The sequence below is a fragment of the Prionailurus bengalensis genome, chromosome C2 (assembly GCF_016509475.1).
Source record: "Prionailurus bengalensis isolate Pbe53 chromosome C2, Fcat_Pben_1.1_paternal_pri, whole genome shotgun sequence".
In the NCBI taxonomy this organism is placed as follows: Eukaryota; Metazoa; Chordata; class Mammalia; order Carnivora; family Felidae; genus Prionailurus; species Prionailurus bengalensis.
In genome coordinates, this window is record NC_057350.1 from 86,074,256 (window position 1) to 86,098,647 (window position 24,392).

Genomic DNA, 24,392 nt, shown 5'->3' on the forward strand with positions numbered 1-24,392 from the left:
GGAGTCAGTCACCAGACTTTATTCAGGAGGTCCTTGAAGAATGAGTAGCTTTTAAGGAGGAAGGTAGAAGGGGCTTGGGGTATTGGCATACTAGGAAAGAGGGAAATCTGAAAGCCCACAGGTAGGCCCCTGGTCAGTGCTGCCTTAATTAGAGAAATGGCAGGTGATCCTTGAAGGCTTAAGGAGAACATACATCCCTTCGCTCTATCCCCACCTGAACCAGTCTTAGGAAAAGTCCTTTAGTTTTATTTTTACTCAAAGGTATTTAAAATGTTATGATGTAAAGTAAGAAAATTTGGTAAAAGTCCTCTTTTGTCTCTATTAGATTACAACCAGAAAAAAGAAAATAATAAATTAGTGACATATTCAGAATCTGAAATGACTCTGAAATAAAAGGTTCACAGATCACATAATGTCTTATATTTAAGCGTCAACCCTTCTTGTTTAAGAACTTGTATGAACTAATTTGGACAACAGAGTAAAATAAACATGCAATTTGTCAGACACCATGGATTTATAAAATCATAGGATTAAGTCTTTAACCTTTATTCATAAAGGATTAGTTGGAATACATTTTTAAAATTTATTTTAAGGAGATATTTTCAGAATTAAATAGTTTACAATGACCTAGACTAAAGGAATTCACCTAAGGTTCAATTTAGGGCCAGTTTCTATCATTTATCCATGAAAATTGACTTCTAAACAACATATATTATTTCATTCTTGAATTAGTTACAGAAAAGATCTAATATGCACAATTTGTGTATCTTCAATTGCATCATAATATGTTCAAAATAGTGAGCACAAATAATACATCCAGATAGAGTTCTCACTTTGGGAGGTACAGAGAAATTAGTAAATTAATGTAGAGGTTGATTAGTGAAAGATACCCTATTGACCTGAATGACTTTACCTGGTAAGCCGTTTATATATAGTAACTAATTTATAGACTGGGAAAAGCTTATCACTTGTCTACTCTCTCTTCCTCCTAATATGTTGTTCAAAAAGCCTTTTAAAACAGTGTAATAACTTGCAGGCATAGACATGGTTCCATAATAATCCAGATAATCAATTAAAAGGAAATGAATTCAGAACTTTATAGCATGTGAAAAGGCCAAGTTTTATTTAATTGTTATAATATGACAAGGAGAACTAAGAATCAAAGGCATAAAAAATTTTATATGCAACATTTCTATCCCTTTTTAATTCCTCTTCTAGAATTATCAAGGGACTATTTGATTGGCAGAATGAGAGTATAATCCTAAATTAAAGCTTGTAAAAATCTAGTCTGCAGACTCTTGAGGTCCCTGGGACCCTTTCAGGTGGTCAATGAATTCAAAACCATTTTTATGATGATAATAATAACAGGTTACTTGCTTTTTCACTGAGTTGGTATTGTGCACCAAATGTGCGCAAACAACAGTGAGTAAGCTTCTGGTGACTTAAGACAGTGGCACTAAACTATATTAGTAGTCATTATATTTTTCACTTCCACTCAGTTACACTAATGAAAAAAGGCCAGTTTCACTTAAGAATTTCCTTGATTAGGGGCGCTTGGGTGGCTCAGTCGGTTAAGCATCCGACTTCGGCTCAGGTCATGATCTCGTGGTCCTTAGGTCTGAACGCCTCATAGGGCTCTGTGCTCAGAGAGCACAGCTCAGAGCCTGGAGCCTGCTTGGGATTCTGTGTCTCCCTCTCTGCCCCTCCCCTGCTTGCACTCTGTCTCAAAAATAAACATTAACAAAATAATAATAAAAAAAGAGAATTTCCTTGATTAAACAGTTAAAGTTATTAGTTTTAATAAACCTTGCCCCTTGAGTACATGTCTTTTTTTAAAAAAATTAACGTTTATTTTTGAGAAAGAGAAAGAGCACAAGAGAGCGGGGGAGGGGCAGAGAGAGGAGATAGAGAATCCAAGGCTGGCTCTGAGCTGATAGCAGAGAGCCCCATGTGGTGATGCTTGAACTCACAAACTGTGAGATCACGACCTGAGGGGAAGTTGGATGCTTAACAGACTGAGCCACGAAGGCTCCCCTGATACATGTCTTTTTAAATATTCTGTGAAAGAAAAACAAAATGGGAATATGCATAAAGTACTTCTGTGTCCTGAAATAGTACAGTTGTTTCAACAGAAGCACTACAGTAGTCCACTCAATCCAAGGTTTGCTTTCCACAATTTCAGTTACCTATGGTCACTCATGGTCTGAAAGCAGATGATCATCTTTCAGTATGTCAGAAGGTCAATGGTAGCCTAACACTATGTCACAATACCTATGTCGTTCACTGCATTTCATCTCATTAGGTAGGCATTTTTTCATCTCATATCATCACAATAAGGGTGAGTATAGTGCCATAAGATATTTTGAGAGAGATAAGACATTTACATAAGTTTTGTTAGAGTATATTGTTAAACTTATTCTATTATTAGTTATTAATTATTAATTATTATTAATTTATTAATAGTTATTGTTGCTAATCTCTTAGTATGCTTAACTTATGAATTAAACTTTATCATAGGTATGTATGTACAGAAAATAACCCATGGAGGGAATAGGGTTCAGTATTGTCCCTGATTTCAGGCATGTGCTGGGAATCTCGGAATCTTGGAACATATCCCCTGTGGATAAGGGAGGGCTACTGCATTAGGACTGTTTGAGTTGCAAGCCAACTTTATGGTAAGATCAGTGGTGATATTAATCAATATGATTTGATTTTTAAATATTGTATAATGAAATGTGTCAACATTTGGAAGGTTTGAAGTGAACTAATATTTTCCAAAAGACTAACAGTTTTTCAAAAACACGTGTAGGTAAAAGATCTACTCAAAATGCAAAGAAACCCAATGGCTTTTAATATAACAATGCACAAAAAGTCCACCAATATTGTTTCAAATTCCTTATTGAAATTATCATTTAAAAAACCACATTTGTCTAGTTTTGAGGTTGTATCAAAGAATAATATGCATCATTATCTGAAAAGGCTATTAAAATACTCCCTTTTCCAACTACACATTTGTGAAAGTCTAGATTTTCTTGATGTACTGCAAAATCACAACAGATTGAGTGCAGAAGCAGATATGAGCATTCAGCTATCTTCTCTTAAGCCATATATTATAGGATTTGAAAAAAATATAAAGTAATGCCATTTTTTTCATGAGGTAACTACAGTTATTTCTAAAAAATTAATGTCCACATATAGTGGGTTCTTTATTGTTATTTTTAAATAAATTGTTAAATGTTTTAAGTTTCTCAGTTTCAGTTTCTAATATGATAATATTGACAGATACAACTTATATAAAAAAGAACTCTTTGGGGTCTTAAGTTATTTTTAAGAGCGTAAATGGTTTCTAAGGCCAACAAAATTTGAGAAACAAAATTTAAACAAATACTTTAAATATTTAGAATTAGATTTTACTATTACCTAAGAGATGAAAGGTAAAGAAATAGTTATAGCACAATTTTTCTTTTTTTTCTTTTTTTTTTGGATAAAAAGACTGCTTTTCCTTTAAAGCTCACATTCAAATGAGCACAATGAGTTTTGTGTAAATTATTTGGAATTTCAACCCCCACACTTACATACTATATAAACTTGACCAGGCTGCTTACTCTCTCCATGACAACTTTCTCATCTGTAAAATGAGAATAATAATAATAATAATAATGTCTATCTCAACAGTTGTGAGGTTTAAATGAGATAGTCCAAGTAGTTGAACACAATGCCTGTGACTGAACAAGTACTTGTTGTGTTGTTATATTTTGAGGTTAACTTCCTCCTTGATTTCATAGTAACAAAATGTGAACAATACTTGGCATATCTTTTGAAGTTTTTAAAAAATTTTTAATTTAATTTAATTTTTACATAAGAGAGAGAAAGAGAGAAAGTGTGTGTGTGAGTGAGGGAGTGGGCAGAGAGAGAGAGAGAAAATCTTAAGCAGGTTCCATGCTTAGTGTGGAGCCCAACATGGGGCAGATCCCAGAATCCTGGGACCATGACCTGAGCTGAAATCCAGAGTTGGGCATGCAACCGACTGTCACCCAAGCACCTCTCTTTTGAAGTTTTTAGGTATCTAAATAAGCATATTGGACAACATAATCCAAATATTCTATTACTATTACTTCATCGATTTGTAGAGAAAAATAGTTAAAGGGAAATTTGATTGGCTCTTACTAAGGTTGGCAAATAATCTTTTTTCCTGCCTTTGAGAAAGACTGTTTTCTGAACATCGTCAATGTTTTAGTCTTATGATTTAAAATTATGTTTGTGCTACATCCTTTAAAAAAATTTTTTTAATGTTTATTTATATTTTGAGAGAGACAGAGACAGAGACAGAATGTGAGCCGGGGAGGGCAGAAAGAGAGGGAGACACAGAATCCGAAGCAGGCTCTGAGCCCAAGTCAGACGCTTAACTCACTGAACCACCCAGGTGTCCCCGTGCTGCATCCTTTTTATTAAATCAGCCCAGCAGAAGGATTAGTATCTTCTGATATATTGGTTTATGCTTTGGTGTAATTGAAGGAAAAGTGTTAAGACATTGAATAACCTGCCTTTTGACACAAGTCAATAAATAAGTATTCTAACATAATCAAAGAGAAGGGAATTAGCTCTCTTTGGGAGTAGGCTGTGTTACAGGAGATACTATGCAGTTACTTGCAATCTTCTTACATCCTTCAAAAGAAGAATTTATGAGAATGAGTTAGGTAGAAGTGAAAGTTGAACCATATAAGGTGCAATTTTTATAATCCTAGGATTATTCGGTATATATGTGAGGTTGAGAAAGTTTATCATATATCTCTGAATAATCACACATCATAACTGAGAAGTAGAAAGCTAAACTCAAGTCCCTTTCTACATTCAAGACATAGTCTTATAAATGTAAATATTTAGCTTAAATCATTGAATAGCATATGCTTCTTTCCATTAAAAAAATATTTATTTATTTTTGAGAGAGAGGGACAGTGGGCAGGGGAGGGGCAGAGAGAGAGATTGAGAGAAAATCTCAAGCATGCTCCTCACTGTCAGTGCAGAGCCCAAAGTGGAGCTCAATCCACAAACCATGAGATCATGATCTGAGCTGAAGTTGGACGCCTAATCTACTGAGCCACCCAGGCACCCCTGAATAGCATGTTTACAACAGTATTAGTGAGATATGCTGCCATATTTCCCTCTTCTAAATTTTTATATTTTTACTGAAAAAAAAAGAAACAAAAATCAAACCTTTTTAGCTCTAAGAAGTTGTAAAAGTAACAAGAGAGTTAGTTATGATTTTTCAGTTCCTTTTTGGCATTAAGAAAATTAGACAGCTTTTCTAGGGGTGCTTGTGTGGCTCAGTAGGTTGAACATCTTACTTTGGCTCAGGTCAAGGTCACACTTACAGTTTGTGTGTTCAAGCCCTGCATCAGGCTTGTCTTGTCTGTGCTGACAGCTCAGAGCCTGGAGCCTGCTTCAAATTCTGTGTCTCCCTCTCTCTCTGTCCCTTGCCCCACTCACACTCTGTCTCTCTCTGTCTCTCGAAAATAAATAAACATTAAAAAAAAAAAAAAAGAAAATCAGACAGCTTTTCTAAATGCCTTTAAAAAAGAAAAAAAACCAACACAGTCATTGATTCACTTCCTTAACAAGCTTTCAGTTTACTGGAAAGATACAGAACAAACATGATGAGCTCAGAAGATTTTAAAATCCTAAGCCTATTTTCTAATTGTACAAGCTATATGTCTTTTATCATTTAAAATGAATGACAAAAAAGCCTATATAAAATAAGGCATAGAAAGGGAAGCTTTTTGTGTTTTGCATACCAATATCTACCAAATCTAGGAAGACACTGTCAGAAAAATAAGGCAAAATGGATCCAGAATTTCCCACATTTGAAGTGTAATGTACATACCTTGAAAGAAGAAAAAGCTAAAAGAAATGACTTTAATTGTGTGATTTGTATCATAAGGCTTACAATTCTCTTAGTGTCTCATACCACAGACCCTGTTACACCTTAGCAGAAGAGTCCAAACGGTGATATTTACATGTTTTGAGCTAAGAGATCACCAATTTTATACACTGCAAGTAAGCATGGACTTTCAAAAGTCCATGGTGCATATAACTTACATAAGCCAATAATTTAAGACTTTTGTCTCTTCAAAATGTTGCTTAACAGTCAAGCTAATTGTGCATGTTGAAATTTATGATGGGCAAGTCACGTCATAATTTTAAAATAGCTTTATGACTTAACTGATCATTTTTGTTTCTTTTTGTGAAATTTTTAGTCTGAAAATTTTTCTGTGAAAATTTCAGTCTGACTGAAAACCCAGCACTAGTGCTTATTCTAACTTGCCAACCCACAGATTTTGGCGTTACTATGAAATATGTTATAAGACTTTGCTTCTGGCTTTAGCAATGTGCTTTTTTTTTTAATGTTTATTTATTTTTGAGACAGAGAGAGACAGAGCATGAATGGGGGAGGGGCAGAGAGAGAGGGAGACACAGAATCGGAAGCAGGCTCCAGGCTCTGAGCCATCAGCCCAGAGCCTGACGCGGGGCTCAAACTCACGAACCGTGAGATCATGACCTGAGCTGAAGTCGGACGCTCAACCGACTGAGCCACCCAGGCGCCCTGTTTGCTTCTGGCTTTATATTTAGCTTATTTTATTTAGTTGGCTTAAGTGACTACATTAGTTGTTAACAATGAAACTTAACTCATATCGGGTGAGGGTGAGCTGGGGACTACATCTGGGACCTGTTACAACCTGATGCCGCATGGGTTTGTTTCAACAAGGAAAGGAAACGCATTTAAACTCCAGCTCTGATTCAGAAATGATTCTGAATTCAGTTATTCTGTAGCATTTGGACCTTGTCCATGTATCAGTTATTACAAATCTTCCTCCCACATCTTGTCTTCCCAACTGGAAATAAGCAAACTTTGTTTTTATCAGTCTCTAAGTATTTAAATTTGCATATGGCACCCAAAAAGCATTTTGCTTTGCATTTGCAAACTTCGGCTTCATTAAAAAAAAATTTTTTTTTTTCAAATCATGTGTCTTGTGAAGAATTACATGGAGAACATTTTGTTGTTAATAGTCATTTAAATTATTTACTGGCTTTTTTTTCATTTCCCTGGAAAACACTGAGAACGTTCTCACAATGTGTCTGGCTTCTCTTGGAAAATCATGTTGGAATGTGAATCCAAAGCATCAGAATTTGTGAAAGCAGAGTGTTTTCCCAAAAGTGTCAAGCAGCCAAATGGTACCAGTTTCAAGAATGATGCCAGAGTTTTTTTCAGAAAGACAGTTTTTGTTTAAATCCCTGCTTTTTGTCTAGTATCTATAGTTGGTCTATTTGTCCCAAAGACAAAGGGCCAGAAGCACCTGAAACTTCTTTTACTTCCTTTGGAAAGTCACTTGACATTTTGCTGCAATATTTTAATTTTATTATATTATTTATCTTATTAAATCTCTTGTTGATCAGACATAATTGAGGGAAGATTCATATTTTATAAAATAGTACATATATTTTAGATGAATAATATCTTTTTACTCAATATCTTTTTTATTGATGTGTAAAAACAAATGTAAGATATCAAAGACTAGATTTAGGTTGATTATTATTTATCATTTCATTCATTCATATATATATATATTTATTAAGCATATACAAAGTAGTTGCTAGATTTTATGAAGGAGCATAAAGATGAATCAGACATAAATCTAATCTCATTCCCCTCTATAAAAAAGGTAATATTAAATAGATAGCTAAATAAGAGAGGGAGGAAGGAGGAAGGGTGGATGTGTGAAGGAGAGAGAGAATAGCAGTGATAAAAACAAATGTGGCAAAATGTTAACAATTGGTGAATTCTGGACAATGAGTATAAAGGAGTTCTTTGCACAATTCTTATAACTTTTCTGTATGTTAGATATTATTTTAAAAGAGAAATTTATTAAGTGTCTGTTCTGGAAAAAAAGTAGATGAAATATCTAAGGGACTGAGGTTTGGGATGTCTAGAGTCCTCCTCAATGATGGGAATTGCATCTCAAATCTTTTTTACCTCCCTAGTTTCTAAAATCATTCTTTCAACTTGGGAGACGCTCAAGAAATGTATAAACAGTGAGTGCTTACTTTTTTATTTGAAATCTTAATTTTTAGGCCAAATTTCTTCAGATCAAGCCATTAAACTATTGTAAATGCACATACAATACACAAGAGAAAACGTGCTAGAGACAACTTTGAGGCTGGAGCTTAATCTTTCTCATCTTTATACATCCAGTGGAGACCCTGTGTGTAGTAAGTGCTCAATTCCTATTTGTTGGCCGTATGAATGAATAAACACAGACTGAAACACTTTTGCGCCAAAGATCTTCAAATTGATTTCTCTTATTTTGCTTCTCACACCAAGGCTACACTGACCTTCATGAGGTTGAGTTAGCCCAGAGTGTTCAATTTGACACATAGGATTCTTTACGACAGCCTTTCTAATTAGAACTGCAATGTGCAAACAATATTTAGGAAAAGGTGTACAAGGATTTGTCAACAGGAAAGTAGATTTAAAATCTGGAGAATATTCATGGTCAGCTAATATATTTGGCATGTGGTTAAATAAAATGTTTTATTGTGTCTCTTTAAAATCAAAAGCCCTATATTATGTATATGCTTTTCAAATGACATTTGAATAAAAATGTAAAAGGCATCTAAAGAGATGAAGGGCACTTCTGGAGTTAGAGCTCTCAGGTTTGATAATAACATTCTGAGTAATCTAAATGCATACCTATTATCACTTAAGTGAGCACTGATGCTGCCAATGGATCTTATACAAATATTCAGATTTTTGTTTTCCTCATCATTCTGAAGGTTATCTCCCTGGTCGCTCTGAAAATCAGGTGACAACCATTTCCCATGATGCTTTAAGGGCTGTCAAACTGTCCATCAAGCTGTCACCTGACCAATCGTTCCCATGGTTCTTTTAGACTTCCAGTATGATAAATTGAAAGGCACTATTATCTGTCTGTTGTGAAGAGGAACTGTTTGGGCTTTGATAAGATATCACTACTCCCAGGTGAGAGGCGGCTGACAGCACATCAAGGCAAAACAACACGTAGAAACACTGAACAGGGGAGCACAGGTTTACAAACATCTGTTGTCATTTATTACTTTTCTTTGGGCTTAAGTTTCTGACTCATCCTTAGATAATTCAAGAACAGATATTTTGCTTTCTAGCTTGCAAGCAACAATTGCTGCTCTTTTCATCTTGGGAGAAAAATCTAGAAATTGAAAACACAACCGCCTACCTTTTTCATGCATGGCACACAAGTGTTCTTCCTCGTAACCAACAAGTTCTGTGATGTCATCATTTGCCTTTTTAGAAACGTATTTGAGAATACGTATATTTAACTATGATAAATAGTTGGGTGTGGGGGGCCAAATAATAAAATTAATTACCTATGTCTTAGAGGTTATTATCAACTTACCAATAGACAAACAATATGAACTAGTTTAAGTGTTTGCACATATTGGTTAATTTATATTTTAGTATTGATGATGAGGTTAGTAAGTCCAACATTTCATGAGAAATAAAGTTTGTGATTTATTATGACAAGCCTCACTTTTTAATTGTTCTGAATTGTGCTAACATAAACTTCAAAACTTGAATTTATACACAAGAGACGAATAGAGGATAAGACATTGCCCTCAATGGATCAATGGTGTAGTCAGGATTGGGATAAAGAAAACTGTTTGTAAAGGTTGCAGGGGGAGGTTGTGAGGTAAAGGCTTTCTGAGGAAATCTTTCTGAGAAGTGGGAATTGTTTATTAGAGCTACAGAAACAGTTTTACGTTTAGGATTTAATCTTTGGACTTAAACATCCAAATACGTGTCAACAGAAACTTATTAAAAGGTATGAAAAGCTGGATACTTGAATCCTTACTACATGTAAATGTAATTTTATTCTTTAGAAATTACTCTCTTTTTCGTGATTTGTCTTTTTTCTTTTCCTTCCCTTTGACTTTAACGACACATGATGACAGGTTTCTTATGTGCCCTGTGCCCTTACATACTATCATTATATGAGTACCTGAACATACCCTTTGGAGACCACTCAGGGAAAAACAATCTGTTGTTATTTATTGTGGAATAAAAGTACTGTAGTTGGTTGCTAACATCACCACCTTGTGTACAAATATTTTTTTGCACGCAGTTTCCTGATGTCATTAAGCAGTATTGTAATTTCATTACATAGTAATGTAGCACTTCGATTAGAGACAACATTTAAATGATTTTGTAATTCACAATCTGAAAAAATAAACTATGGTTTATTTTTAGTCCTTTGTAACTATTTAACCACCTTACACTCTCCTTCACTCATGCAAGAAGCAAAAATGCCCCCAGAGTCCTCAAGGACAGAATTTGTCAAAATGCTCTCTAAAACAATGGCCAAGGAATTCAGAGTAAAAAGGAAAAGAAGAATTAAATTTCCTGAATATTCATAATAATACCAACAGTATGTGCATTCAGTGCCTACAGTCTCTATTGGTGAAACTCCAATTTCAACTGTTTTTTTCCCTAAGCATTCTTAGCTCACCCAGTAGGCTAATATTGGAAATTATTACTTACTTGAAAGTATCACTTTGGTCTCTATCCAAAGACGAGGGGAACCTCTTCATGAGGTTCTGAATATCAAAATTCTTTTTCTAGTGGCTTCTGGTGTGTGAGAATCCCATAGCAAGTTTTACAATTTTCAACAGTCCTTGGAGATCCATGAAGTAAGCTGATTGGACTCCATTACTTTTCCAAAAGGACATACCTTTTGGTCTAATGAAGGAGGTAGTGGCTGGAGAGGAAAAGACCAGAATATTCAATAAATTCTGTGTAGGTCTCAAAGGAGACAAACAAACAATGCTCCTTGTTAGTCTCTCTCTCTCACAACAAGCATTCTGATAGATTTCTAGAAAAAACTATTTCAATTTGGATTTTAGTGTTACTTCTTTCATAATTTCTCATTCCCTCTTTCGGTATCTTTAAGTGATCTTATAATGTATTACCTCACATAGTAGCTAAATAACAGTTGTTATAAATGGTTGAAAGTAGAATCCAGTGCTTCTTTCACTTCTAGAGTTTTCCTACGTAGTTTGATTATATGGTAAAAACTTTAAAATGTTCCTAAAGATCCTAGGCAAAATATAACAATCTAAATTTGGGGTGTGTGTGTGTGTGTGTGTGTCTGCCTGTCTGTGAGAAACTTGGGTATTTTTAAATGGAAGTTCACTTGACAAGCCTAAGAAATCCTTCTACATTAACTAATGGTTTAATTTTCTTCTAATTTTGACTTTAACCGGATTTTCTAACAAGAGACTAAGAAAATCTTGGAAACATAGGTAGCTTTGGCCAGATGAATTCGGGGGTATTTTTACAATGATAATTTTTCTTGTAAATTTAGCAGCGAAGTCACAAAGTAAGGCTAGATTTCAGTACCTCTTACTTGAATTCTAAAACTTCTTGTCAAATCTTTTAGCTCTGGTTTCTGACTAATATTACATGGAAGGGTTATGAAGAGGAGATGGATTGTCTCAAGATTATTTTTCATGATGTTTTCTAAATTGTAATCATATTAACGTTATATTCATTGATAATCTCATTTACAAAGTTCAAAAATGATTTCTTTTGTGTCAACAACTATACTATGAGGTAGGTAGGGAAGGCACCCAGTTTCACAGATGACACTCTTCTTCACTGAGTTGTGAGTCTCTCTTCACAGAGAGATTGAAGAGTAGAGGCATGACAGGGAAATGCTCACAATCATATAGCTGTTAGTAGCAGACCCGGTGAAGGACTCAAGTTTTCGGATTCTTAGTTCGATGTTATAGTCCACCCTCACACTGCTCTTGTCTTTGGAGACAAGAATAGCACCTTAAAAATACAGCTTTTAGAAGTGAAGGCCATTTTGGTAGATGTTTCCTCGTGTTTCGTAGAGGTTTCTTCCTGTAGAATTCTGTGCTGAACAGTCACCCGGTGCAGTGCTGTCAAACGCGAAGTAGGGTTATTGCTGACTCCTTATGTTTTCAGAATGAAACACAGTCATTACAGTAGGCTGCTTTATTTAGCTTTGACAAGCAGTAAATGGGTACATATTTATATGCATGGTAAGTATGTAGAACTTGTGAGATATCTAATGATTTTAAAAAGCACAAAATAAAGTTGTTAAAAATGTGCCTAAAAGGAATGAAAATCCATAGGCACTTTCCGATTTTACTTAATATTAAACAAATGTTTCAAGCATTGGTGTTTAAAAGAGGCCAACCACTAATGGTCTTTAAAGGGAGAAAATGAACTTGCAAAAGCTTCAGATGTTTGGATGTTTTCCCTTTGTGTTGTATCTACTTAGGTCAAGCAGTGTGAATTGAATGAAATCGAACTGAATAAAACTGTAATGTAAAACTGAGATTCATTAAACCCTTCACCTTTTTTGACCAGTTACTTGTATTTGTGAAAAGCTGCAACAGAAATGAAAAATAATGTTTTCCTATTCTAACAAAAGTGATATTTTGAGACTACAAAATAGGATAAAATAGCATGTATATTATTAAAATCTCATTTTAATTTTTTTAATGTACACAGAATAAACTAATAGTATTTGTGGAAATCATTTAACAATTTCTCACTTTCCCCAAAAGATTCAGTTGATGAAACAGACTTCTGTAGGACGAAATACAGCTAAGTGCTCTCTTTGGCAAATGCTCCAACTTACTTCTATGCTTGAATTGACCACACCTATCACTACCTGGAAAAGAAAGAAGTAAACAGTGGAATGTGATCTAAGCTAACTTTATATCCCAAACTCAAAATCATAACGATGAAGTTCTTTACAATGAGGAACTTTGTGAACTGAAGGAAGGGGCTATAATTTCTTCCCATGCCATCCAGCTCAAGAAATGAAGGGAGAAAATCATTCTCTGTTAGCCTCCTGTGTAAAATTTCTTTTCTTATCATCCCATCTCGTCATATCTTTCTGCAGTTTGAATTACCCTCTTTTCCACAGACTGGTAAGGCAGTGAAAGGATGTTTGTTCTGCTAATTAACTTTATTACCCTGATAACTCCCTGCAGCCTTTTACGAAAACAATTACCGTTACTCCTTTTTTCCCCCACTGGCAAAAAAAAAAAAAAAAAAAAAAAAAAAAAAAAAAAAAAAAGGAAAAGAAAAAAAAAAGACTATTAATTAGAAACGAGGCCCAGGTCCCTGCCATGTTATCCTGCCACGTTCCCAGGCCCTCGAGCAGGATAGCATTACATTGTCAGTAGTAATTTAGCTCTCATCTGTCTCTGCTAATTATTGTCACATTCATCAAATTCATCAACAAAAGTGCTCTCAGAAGGATTGCATATTTGCAGTTAATACAGCATAAACTGGTATTACCCATCACCACATTTGTGATGATGAGAGGGACACAACTTATTCATCCCTAATTAGAGCAAGCTGGGTAATTAATTATGCATTCCGCCTTATTACTTCTGAGTTCCCAGATATTGTTTGTCTAAAAAGGGGGAGAAAGCAGGAGAGAGAAGCCTGAAAATGCAAAAAAAAAAAAAAAAGGGTGATGTGTTTTGTCACATGCGCTATGCCATAATTCCCACCTGACAAACTAGCTGAATCAGTGGAAAATTGCGACTTGTCAGCAGCAGAATAAACTGCCGTAATAGCTGATTAATGATCAGCACCTGTGACAGGTGCTGTACGGGACTGTAAACTTGGTTTGATTAACAGTCACTGGACGAATAAATATTAGTGACAGTCAGCGGAGAGCAAGTTTGCTTGTTTTCTTCCCTGTTAACAAATCGCACACATTAAAGTTATTGATATTTCTGTCTGAGACACTCTATTTTTTTGTAGTTATCTGGCAACATTGGCAGTGAGTTATAATAGATTGTTTCTGTTCTGCTATTTTATTTCAGAACCTAAAATTGTATTTTGACAAAATGACCTGTAGGGGTTTAAATTTACCAGGTGTAGAAAAAAAGACTAAAAAGTGACAGGATTCACACTTGCTTTAATTTATGCTCACCTGCTAGTAATCTCTGTGTGTGTACATATACACATACATACATATATTCATTGTATCCATTTACGTGTATGTACGATCACTATTAAGGAATGTTCATACTAAAAAAATCACATACATACGTTTAGGGTATGTGATGTTCACTTATTTAAAAAAAATGTTTTTAATTGTCTTTTTTTTCAGAGCTGAATATTTTCCTGAAACACTGGCAGCGTGATTTCTCCCAACCATGTGTCTCCATCCCAAACTGAAAAGACCATCTTCCTGAGGCAGCTATTCAAAACTGTGGCCAGCTTGACCGCTTTTCTTGAATTGAGTTATGAACAGACTGGTCAGAAAGCGATACCTGTTTGAGCTGACTGATTATTAACCAAGAGTCAAATTATGTGCCTAGACAAAGTGTGAGTTATGGGAAGAACCCAGTCTCTCTCTCTCTCTCCTTTAGGTCATAGTAAAGGGAACCATTGACTTCACTGTAGTTTTGGACTATGCAGTTTTGGATTATGTAGTTTTGGATTATGGAATGGTCAGGGTTGTTTTGGAATCCCAAAGATCTACTTTCAAACTTTGGTCCTACTGAGGTAGCTGTGTGAGTTTGGGTAAGTTATTTAACCTAATTTTTCAGCTTCTCAATGTAAAATGGGAGCATTTCTAGTCTATATGATAGTGTTATTGTGGGGATTAAATGAGATAATGTAGGTAAAGCACCCTAGCACAGTGTCTAGCATGAAAGTGCTCAATAATGAACAATTATTATTAACACAACCGTTTAAAATTTGAATAGTCCAAGTACCTTCAGTTTGTTTCACGTAAAAATGTTTTAAGAACAACTAATGATCTTTTTTTCCTTTGCACACTCCAAAATAAACAAAACAAAACTTAATGCTCATTTATCCCTGAGTGAGAACTGAGAAAAGATGAATAGTGTGCCTGGATAGTAGATATCCCAAGGTGCTACTTTGAGTTATTTAGCCGCTTCTCAGAGGCACAAAAGTCAGAACTGATGGGGCGGGGCAGAGGCTAGAAGGGGGTGGCCTATTTCCCTCCAAATCTCTGTAATAATGTCTTCAGAAACTTCTGGGGTGATGGTAGAGACAGATCTGTGTCATGTTTACTTAGAAGAATCTCATATTCTGTAGAACTGAAATAGTAAAGCACCAAGCACAAACAACAAAAATAAAAATAACATCAGAACAAATGCATTTTGGTAATTTAGTATGTATTTATTTTGATATTAGCCATCTAACAGAGAATGAAAGTGACAAAAGAACACAGAGAGACAGTATGATGCAATTATAGTTTTTGAAACACTGTTGAGAAGTAATAAAACTGTCATATTTCGAGGACATTAGGGAGTATGTACTTATTAGATCCCATTTAATCAATACCTAAAGCCAATTTATTTAGGTTAAAAAAATAAAGGAGGCTTACAGTTTTAGTTGTATGTATACTACTCCTAAGAAAATCTTGGAAGTAGTTTTCACAAAGAGTCAGAATGATTCTTTTCTCCTTTTTAAAAATGTTTTAACGTTTATTTACTTTTGAGGGGCCAGGAGCAACAGAGAATGAGCAGGGGAGGGGCAGAGAGAGAGGGAGACAAAGAATCCAAAATAGGCTCCAGACTCTGAGCCGTCAGAGCAGAGTCAGATGTGGGACTCAAACCCACAAACTGTGAGATCATAACCTGAGCTGAAGTCAGACGCTTAACCGACTGAGCCACCCAGGTGCCCCAATCATTTCTTCTTTTAATAGTGTACCTAATTCACTTTTAAATTTTAAAAGGGTGTATTATAAAACTTTCAGAAAAAATAGCAATGTTTAATACTAAAGTGTAGCACTCTTGTTTGGTCATCACCAAAAACAGTTTTTTTTTTTTTTCAACCACCACACACTGGAATAATCTGGAAGAAATTTTTTAAAATAAAATTATCAAGAGGCACCTGGGTGATGCAGTCAGTTGAGCATCAGACGCTTGATTTTGGCTCAGGTCATGATCCTAGGGTCAAGGGATAGAGCCCTATGCTCAGTGTGGAGCCTGCTTGAGATTCTCTCTCTCCCCTTGCCCTCTGTCCCTCTTGCCCACTTGCACTCTCTCTCTCTCTCTAAAATAAAAAATAAAAAATAAAAAATAAAAAATAAATAAATAAAGATATCAGGACTCTCCACCAGATCCTCATTTTATTGGTCTTGGGGAGCCTGGTGGGCATTGGCATGTTCAAAAATTCCCCAGTTGATTCTTATATATATCCAGGATTTAGAACTGGAGATAAACACACACAATTAAAAACTTATGTAGCAAGATTTAATGCATAAAGTAAAAATTCTTTCAGACTAAAAGAACTAATATTGTGAAGTGGATGTCTTGAAATTGAAGTGTATCACACGTGCGACCTTTAGCGTTATCTGAAGTTACTACTTAAAGAATCATGTTGGAAATACTTTTTAAAAGGTAATCCAATCAGAGAGAAAAAGATCTAAAAATTCAAATGGTAAGAATGATATTCTGAATTCACCAACTCACTTCATATCACTTATTAGAATTGCAGGGTCAATTGCCTTATCTCATTGGAAAAAAAAAAAAAAAAAAAACCATTGAAGGTGGCCAGACCATTTCTGTGGCTGACTGATGAACTAGATGGTGGCAGGGCTGACTGGTGATTGTGACCTGCTTCCAAACAGATATCCTGCTACATAAATGGTGACAGAAAATCAAGAGACCAGAATATTCCTGCCATTTGGCACATATAAACATGGATTAAAAATCAGCTAATAGGCACTCTGTGCACTTCTGTCTGTACTTTGTTATGTGAGCTTTGGACCATTCTTGTTGCATATGAGTGCATGGTTGTAGGACGGTTCATTGGTTTATCACTTCCTCGTTGCTTCTCATGGTCAGATCACCCAGGCAACCACATAAAATAAATTGGAAATGGCCTGTTTGACTAAAACACTGATATTCCAGATTATTAAACAGTTCCATTAGGGAGGTAGCTCATTCTGTGAACTTCTACATCCATGTTCTAGAATTCCTATGTTTCTATAAAGTCTTAATTAAAAATTTTAATTATTAAAGGAGTGAATTATATTTCATCAAGCTTGCTCAAAACAAAAAAAAATAATGCATCTCTGGTAATTTAAAGAGGGAAGTCTTTACTAAATTAAAGTATAAAGTCTTATTTGGCACGTGGGACTTTGGGGTGGGTCAACAGGGAATGCCTCACTTCAAAGAACAACTTGATCCTACTGAATTTTTCATAATCCAGAACAAGGATAGGAAAACAATGGCCAGTGGGAAAATCTGGCCTGCCACCTATTTTTCTAAGGCCTTGCAAGCTAGGAATGCTTTTTACATTTTTAGGTGATTCAAAAACATTTAAAAAATATTTTGTGACATGAAAATGATACGAAATTCAAATTTCATTGTCCATACATAAAAGTTTTTGAAACATAGCCATGTTTACTTATTTTCATATTATCAATGGCTACTTTCTTACGAAAATGGCAGAGTTTAGTACTTGCAATAAAGACTGTACATTTTGCAAAACTAAAATATTTGCTATTTGTCCTTTCTGGAAAAAGTTTGCTTGTCCCTGCTCTAGAGTAGTGCTTCTCAAATTTTAATTTGCATACAAATGTAGGATCTTGTTAAAATATAGATCTGATTCAGTAAGTCTACAGCATCTGAGATGTGATTCTGCATTTCTAATAGGCTACCTGGTGATGCTGATGGTTTGAGAACCATACTTGAGAAGCAAGGCTATAGAACATGACCTTCACTATACAGGCTCACAAGACTGATGTCAGTCTGATCAAGAGCAGATCTTTCAGGGATGGACTCATTAACCTAGTTCACAAGATTGATGCAGAAACCTGGGAATCTAATTTACTAGTCTGTAAGGAGAAATATGATAGGGACTGATCCAGAATCTTCTGTCCCTATAGACATGCTACCTGAGATGCTGAATTAGAACAGAAGGAAAAGAAGGGACAGGAAACAGCAGGAGATGGCTATGTGTTTAGATTATTCAACGATTTCAGACGAGTAGAGATTTGCTAGCTCACTGCTACTGGCACCAGAGTAATGGTTTTAAAATGTACCTGGGATTTGTTTTAATCAGGTAGGGCAAGACACACAGATATGGAAGTGACTGTTATGAAGGAATAAGATCCCTAGAAATAGGAGGCATAGCGTGCTATGCAAGGGGGGAGCAGCACACAGGGAGGGATTAGGGTTGGTCAGGAGGCAGAGGCAGCAAGGGAAAAACATGAACAAGGGCCTTTATTATGGTTGTTTAGGGTATGGAAGAGGCAGGATAAGCAGGTTTAGGATTGGTTTGTTTTAATAATTTCAGCAGGCTCTGGGGTTTAGGGGTATCTCTTGGGTCTGGTACTGAGCCCTGGAGTGATTAGGGCAGGTGGATAGTGGCCCAGAGTCTAAAAGCTAGATAAAGGAGGGATTAAGGGGTATGGGCTTTGATTAGGTTGGTTTGCATATGAAAGTATAGTCTCCTTGAGTTGTTTGCTCTCTAGGAATTAGCTAGCCCTGGGAATTGTCCCCAAGGCCCCAGACACCAAAATACCAGGAAATACAGAAACTAAAAAAGTATGCTCAGTAGCGGGTCCTTGGACCAGGGCACCTTTGTCTAGGATAGTTATGGGATGGACACTGCCTATATATACCTCTTTGTTTATTTTCTGTTTTTGTAGTTGACCAAACTCTTTTCTAATTGACACATTCTTCTGTCAGATCTGCTCATTCTTTTAGGTTATGGAGAAGTCCTTCTGGTCTGGGCATCCTACAGCCTCTTTTAATTGATTTTGTGTGTTGATGATCAAGTTTGACACGGCTCCAATCTAGCAGATGTTAATTACCTAGTTTAACTTGGACAACGGGATTATTTTGGTCACTACCAAGTTGGAAAGGGACCCGATATAGTGCCCAAAATAGACAACACCATATTTTATATAACTTTGACTTAATATGACTATTTATACACTTGTAACGCCCTACCTCAGACTATGGAGCCCTCCGTCTGTTCCAGATTGGTAATGGTAACACTTCACTGCTGTATCTGAGTGGGGGTCATTTTTTATGACTCTATGATCACCTGGAGGATGGAGGTAACATTGTGATCATCTATAAGCTTCTGTACATAGAGATGCTTTCTGCATAGAGATGCGTACAGGCCAGAGAGAGAAAAGTTGTAGCAGCTGTTCTTTGTGCGATTAACTGCAGCATCTACAGGCTGGTTTTGAGTGATCTTTCTGGGAGTCCTGCCCTCGCCACTCTAGCCAAGGAGAATTAATTGCCTATAATGGCAGTAACTTCATTCTACCTCTCATTTTCATCACACAACAATTCCCTAGTCTTGGTTCGCTGTTTATGATTATCTTACAATATTATGCCATGCCATTTTAAAGGATTTCCTTGCAAATTTCATTTTAAATATGTCATAACTCTAAAATTACCAGGAGTAGCACTGATAGAACAAGATCTGTCTCCTCATACTAATTACTGTGTGACCATGGTCAAATTACTTCTTTTTGGCCACCAGTCTCCTCATCAGAAATAGAAAAATTTTGGATTATATGATTTCCACAAACCCCTCCAGCTTTAAAAACAACTAAGCTCAACTGGAATGTTTCTGTAAAATATGCATAAAAATGGGTTTATTTCTTTATTGCCCCACTCTTGGCATATGCCATCTGGTAATCTGGACCTCTATTTAGCTTTAATTTCTTTTTCCTGGTGTTTTTGTAACTTGTTTAAAAGTCTGTTCCCAATTTTCTTCATCAAAAAAGGAAAAACGTATAAAATTTTGGGGGCAGTTATCTTATTTGACTTTGTATTCCACAGCTTTTGTATAAATAGTCCATTTGATAGATGTTGGCTGAATTACATTAACGTGGGAGTACCCTGAAAGCAAATTACTTTGGGGTAAAGAAATCTTAAAAGCTTGAGAGGCTGTAGCCTTGACAATAAGGCAGGACTTTGACAAGCTAGTTGACTGGATGTGTGGCAATTGTTGGCATCATATTGCAGTAACTGCAGTTTATAAAATTATAAAATAGTTTTGTTTCTCTGGAAACACCGAAAGAGTAACTTGACTTTAAATTTCCTAATGGTCCATTTATTTCTGATGATTAAAGTGATTTCTGATAGTTCTATAATTAGCTTCTATCTACATCCTGTAAGGATGAAGGAAATTTTTGCATTGAGATGGGAATTTTCACATTTTTCATGGATGGTAGGAAGGAAGAAAGTCCATCCAGAATAATGTCACTGCCATACCTATATATCCTTGGTGGGATCAGAAAAAATCTTCAGAAATATATTTTTCTCCTCTTAATGCATTTCCACTTATGTGCAACGATTTTGACCAGAAAACTAAAATGTAGCAGCGGGTGGGAAGGGGGGAGGCACTGAATATAGAATTGGTGCCAACAGATGCAAAAATGCCATGGAAATCTTTGGCCCAGAAATAATAGCTTACCAAAATACACACACACAGTTGTTGGACTCTTGAACAGATACACAGCCGTCTGTATAGACAACAGTGCTGTTGGCCAAGAGTCCCGGAGACAGGCCAACCTCCCATCCAGATGCCACTGCCAGTGAGGAGCCATTTGGCATCTACTTCTCTGGCTGCCAACCTTCTTTCCCATTCTCTGGCATGAAATTTCACAGGGGCTGCTCAAGGAAATTAAGACTCTGAAGAGTTCTGTATTAATATGCTGTAACAACACAGTGCCACAGGAGCCCTTTATGCTATTTGAATGTTTTATCCCTTTATTTTTTTTTAAGTGTCAAAGAAACCTGATTTCTATGTATTTGCCTACAGATAAATGCAATTGCTTTGGAAATTAAGAATGATGTATTTTGATTTCTGCATGGAGCCAACTTTCCCTAACCCAGAAATAAATACCTTGAGGATTTTTAAAGCAAAAGCAATTTGAAGCACACAGCAGAAAAAGAAAGAGAGGAAGGAAAGAAGGAATGAAGGAAGAAGGAAACAAAGAGGAAAAAGACACAAAATGTACTGATCTTTTGGGAGAGTAAAAGCAATTGCTCACATCTCTTCAGCTCTAGCAAAGTGAACGCTAAAAAATCTACTGGTCAGGAGAATTTTAATAAGCATACTTTTTTCTCAGTGAAAATCGAATAGGTATCAATATACTTCCACAATAGTTTGCATGTGACACCAACTTCCCAGGGGAAAAACAATCAGTACAAGCACTGTCTTCTCCCCTTGTAATGACATCAAATTCCAATTTCTGCTTGTGTGAGGTGGTACTTAGCACTTGCACCATTTAATACTTCCCAGCCCTTCCGTGAGAAGCTTTACCCACTCACTGCCTGCTTAGCCCCTCCCTCCCATCAGTGGGGCGGGCAGCCAGACAACCTGCTGAAAGAGCTGGCTTTTTTTTTCTGCAGCTACTTAACAAGAGCAAAGTTTTAAGATTCATCTGATCAAAGGGGAGACTTATCAGAGGCATAATCTCTGATGATTTTGATGAATTCAGAAACATGTCATAGTTCAAATCACATATTTTAATTTGCACAACAAATGGTACTTTTAAAGTTCTGTAGTGTCAAAATAAAACATTGAACTTCTATTTCATGCTTCAAGAGGAAAGGATAAGCATAGAGGTCGGCTTCCATGGCTTATCCTGCCTCTGCTAGCTAATTTCGCACAAATGTAACACTTGAACTGGGGAAATATTTTTTTTTGTGGGTGCTCATATTCTTGCTCCCATTTGTTCACAAAAGTACAATAAGCTCTTGAGATTGGCTTGTTAGAGTTTTAGTCACAGAGTAAGTGACCTTAAACATACAAGAAGCAATGTTTTCCCTGGATACTTTCAATGGGGCTGCCATACTAACTTTACTGGAAGCAACATGAATTGCTCTCAGACCTCTAAGTATCATTGACATTGATAAATCATCGGCAGAGAGACATGAACAAATGAATCAAATGCTCATCATCGCATTCAGGAAAGGTAAACATTTTTACAACAAGGAATAATATATCAGGCAGCCTACTTATGTAATGCTGTATTGCATAAAGATTTCTTGATGAGCCATACAAAACTATCCAGGTATAAATTGTGTGACTAATGCATGGAAGAGACAGCTTAATCATAAAAAAGCATGTGGCCAATGTACACTGTAGAAAACATAATATTCCATTCCCCTTTTGACAAAAAAAAAATCTATACAGTCATTGGAGTCAAGTGTAACTATTTGTTTCCCAACAGTACATTAATATTAATAAAATCTTCCATTTGTCTATTGTGTAAATGTGATGAAATTATTATTGACTGCATCAAAGTGATGTTTAGAGAAAGTTCTTCAATAATATATAAGATATGTGGTTGTGTAGCAAAGTAATAGCTATACAAACATATGGAAAATGGCAATATTAGTTGTCTGATATTTCCTTAGGATTTACTAATTCACCAACCTAAACGAAGTCTGCTGCATTTACTTCATATTATTTTCTTTTATGATTTCACCTAGCTATAGATTTTAGAAGAAAACCAATTGCTATTTTTCTCCCTACATAATTCTTTACTTTTTGTTTCAAAGAAAGAACATGACTTATTTTTCTTTGGGAACGGTAATCACTGCAAAAAGCATCTGTCCTCTTTGTAAGTTGAGGAAAGAGGTGAAATTAATGGAAAGACAGATATTCTTTTTCCACCGACTGGTTAAGAGTAGCAGCAATAGTCAGTGCTCCCTTTTCTCTCTGCCTTTTCTTTATCTGCCTTTGTGTACCAGCTTTCTCTTTATCCTTCCGTAGACCATCTGTGTGCCTACAAACATCTAGAGAGACATCAGCAGATCCCCGTAATGACTACAACACTGCCTGGCCTTTCATCCCTGAATGAAAACTCCAAACTCTGCCAGGACTGCAAATCGTCTTCCTCACAAACACGAGCTACCTGAAAGTCTTACGATACATTTTGTATTCTCAGCGGCAAGTTATAGACCTACAGCAATTACTCGCATATGCATTTTTATGCATTTGTCTGAATGTTTACGACGGCATGTTCAATTATGTTCTACAAACACTAATTTTGAGGAATGCTAACAATTTTAGTACATTTGTTAAGCACCTAGTATGTGCTTTACATGAATTTTCTCATCGAATGCTCACAAGTGGTATTAGCATTATTTCCATTTTATGGATGAGGGAAGTGAGGATTTGAGAGGTGGCATGACATGGCTAAGCAGTTGAACTGGACTTTGAATCCCACAGCCTGACTCTGGAGATTACACCCTTTAATGGTACAGCATAACTGTTAGGTAAAAAAGGATGTTGGGGTCAATGAATTTGGAAATACAGAGCTAAACTAAATTGAAAAACTTCTTTCTTGCACAATTTCTCAGTCAGTCATTGAGTCTCTAAGGTGAAATATAACACACAGTATTTCCTAAACTTACCAAACCCCATCGATCACTCAAGTGCTTGGAGCATGAGCGCCTAGTTTCAGATGCCAGTTTTGCCACTTGCTATGTTTGTAACCCTGAGCAAGTGATTTAACTTCTTATTAAGTTACTTAGTCACCAAAAGAAGATTGAACTATATTTAGCAAATCGTACCTACCAAGACAGAAGAATGGCCAACATGTCTCTGAGTAAATTTTCAGAAAGACTGGAAATGGGATTTTTCATTAATATTCAGGTTAGTGAATGAGAAATATTTAACTAACCGGAGTGTCTTTTTTTTTTTTTTTAGAACAGTTTAATTAACCAGTGTTTGACTTTTTCCTGAGACCTTTCTGATTTAAAGTTTTTCTATCTTTTAAAGTTTTTCAGGTATTTACATTAAAAAGGAGGTAATAATAATTACAATCATGTCCCAAGTAATTAGTGCTTTTTATAATAATAATTTCTTTGGATGTTTGTATTATTTACTCTAGTTACCCTTTCATAATATTAAATATGGGCTTTTTAAGTGTGTGCATATATATATATGTATATATATATATATATATATACACACACACACACATATATATACATATATGTCTATACACATAAAGGAGTAGGGCAGAGTTCACTAAACCTTATTGGTATTTTTTTCACAGTGCCACTAGGCCAAAGGAAATATTTAATAGTTTCATTTATTAAGCAGTAAGGTTCCAAAGAACTTAATAACTATTTATGTTTTAACAACTTCGCAGCCTTTGCAAAAAATACTACACATAAATTAAAAGAAAAATATTTTTATTTTATTCTTTTATACATTTTTATTTATTTTTTTTTAAGAGAGAGAGGGAAAGCACAAATAGGGGAAGAGGGGCAGAGGGAGAAGGAGAGAAAGAATCTTAATCAGGCTCCATGACCAGCATGGA

At 35.7% G+C, this 24,392-nt stretch overlaps 1 long non-coding RNA gene across 1 annotated transcript; it reads left to right on the plus strand.

Moving 5' to 3' along the window:
* Window positions 1-2,384: 2,384 nt before the first annotated feature.
* On the plus strand, window positions 2,385-14,372 carry LOC122491693. Its single transcript, XR_006299422.1, has 2 exons — window positions 2,385-2,675; window positions 14,214-14,372. It is a non-coding gene; the product is annotated as an uncharacterized LOC122491693 (long non-coding RNA).
* The last annotated feature ends 10,020 nt before the right edge of the window (window positions 14,373-24,392 follow it).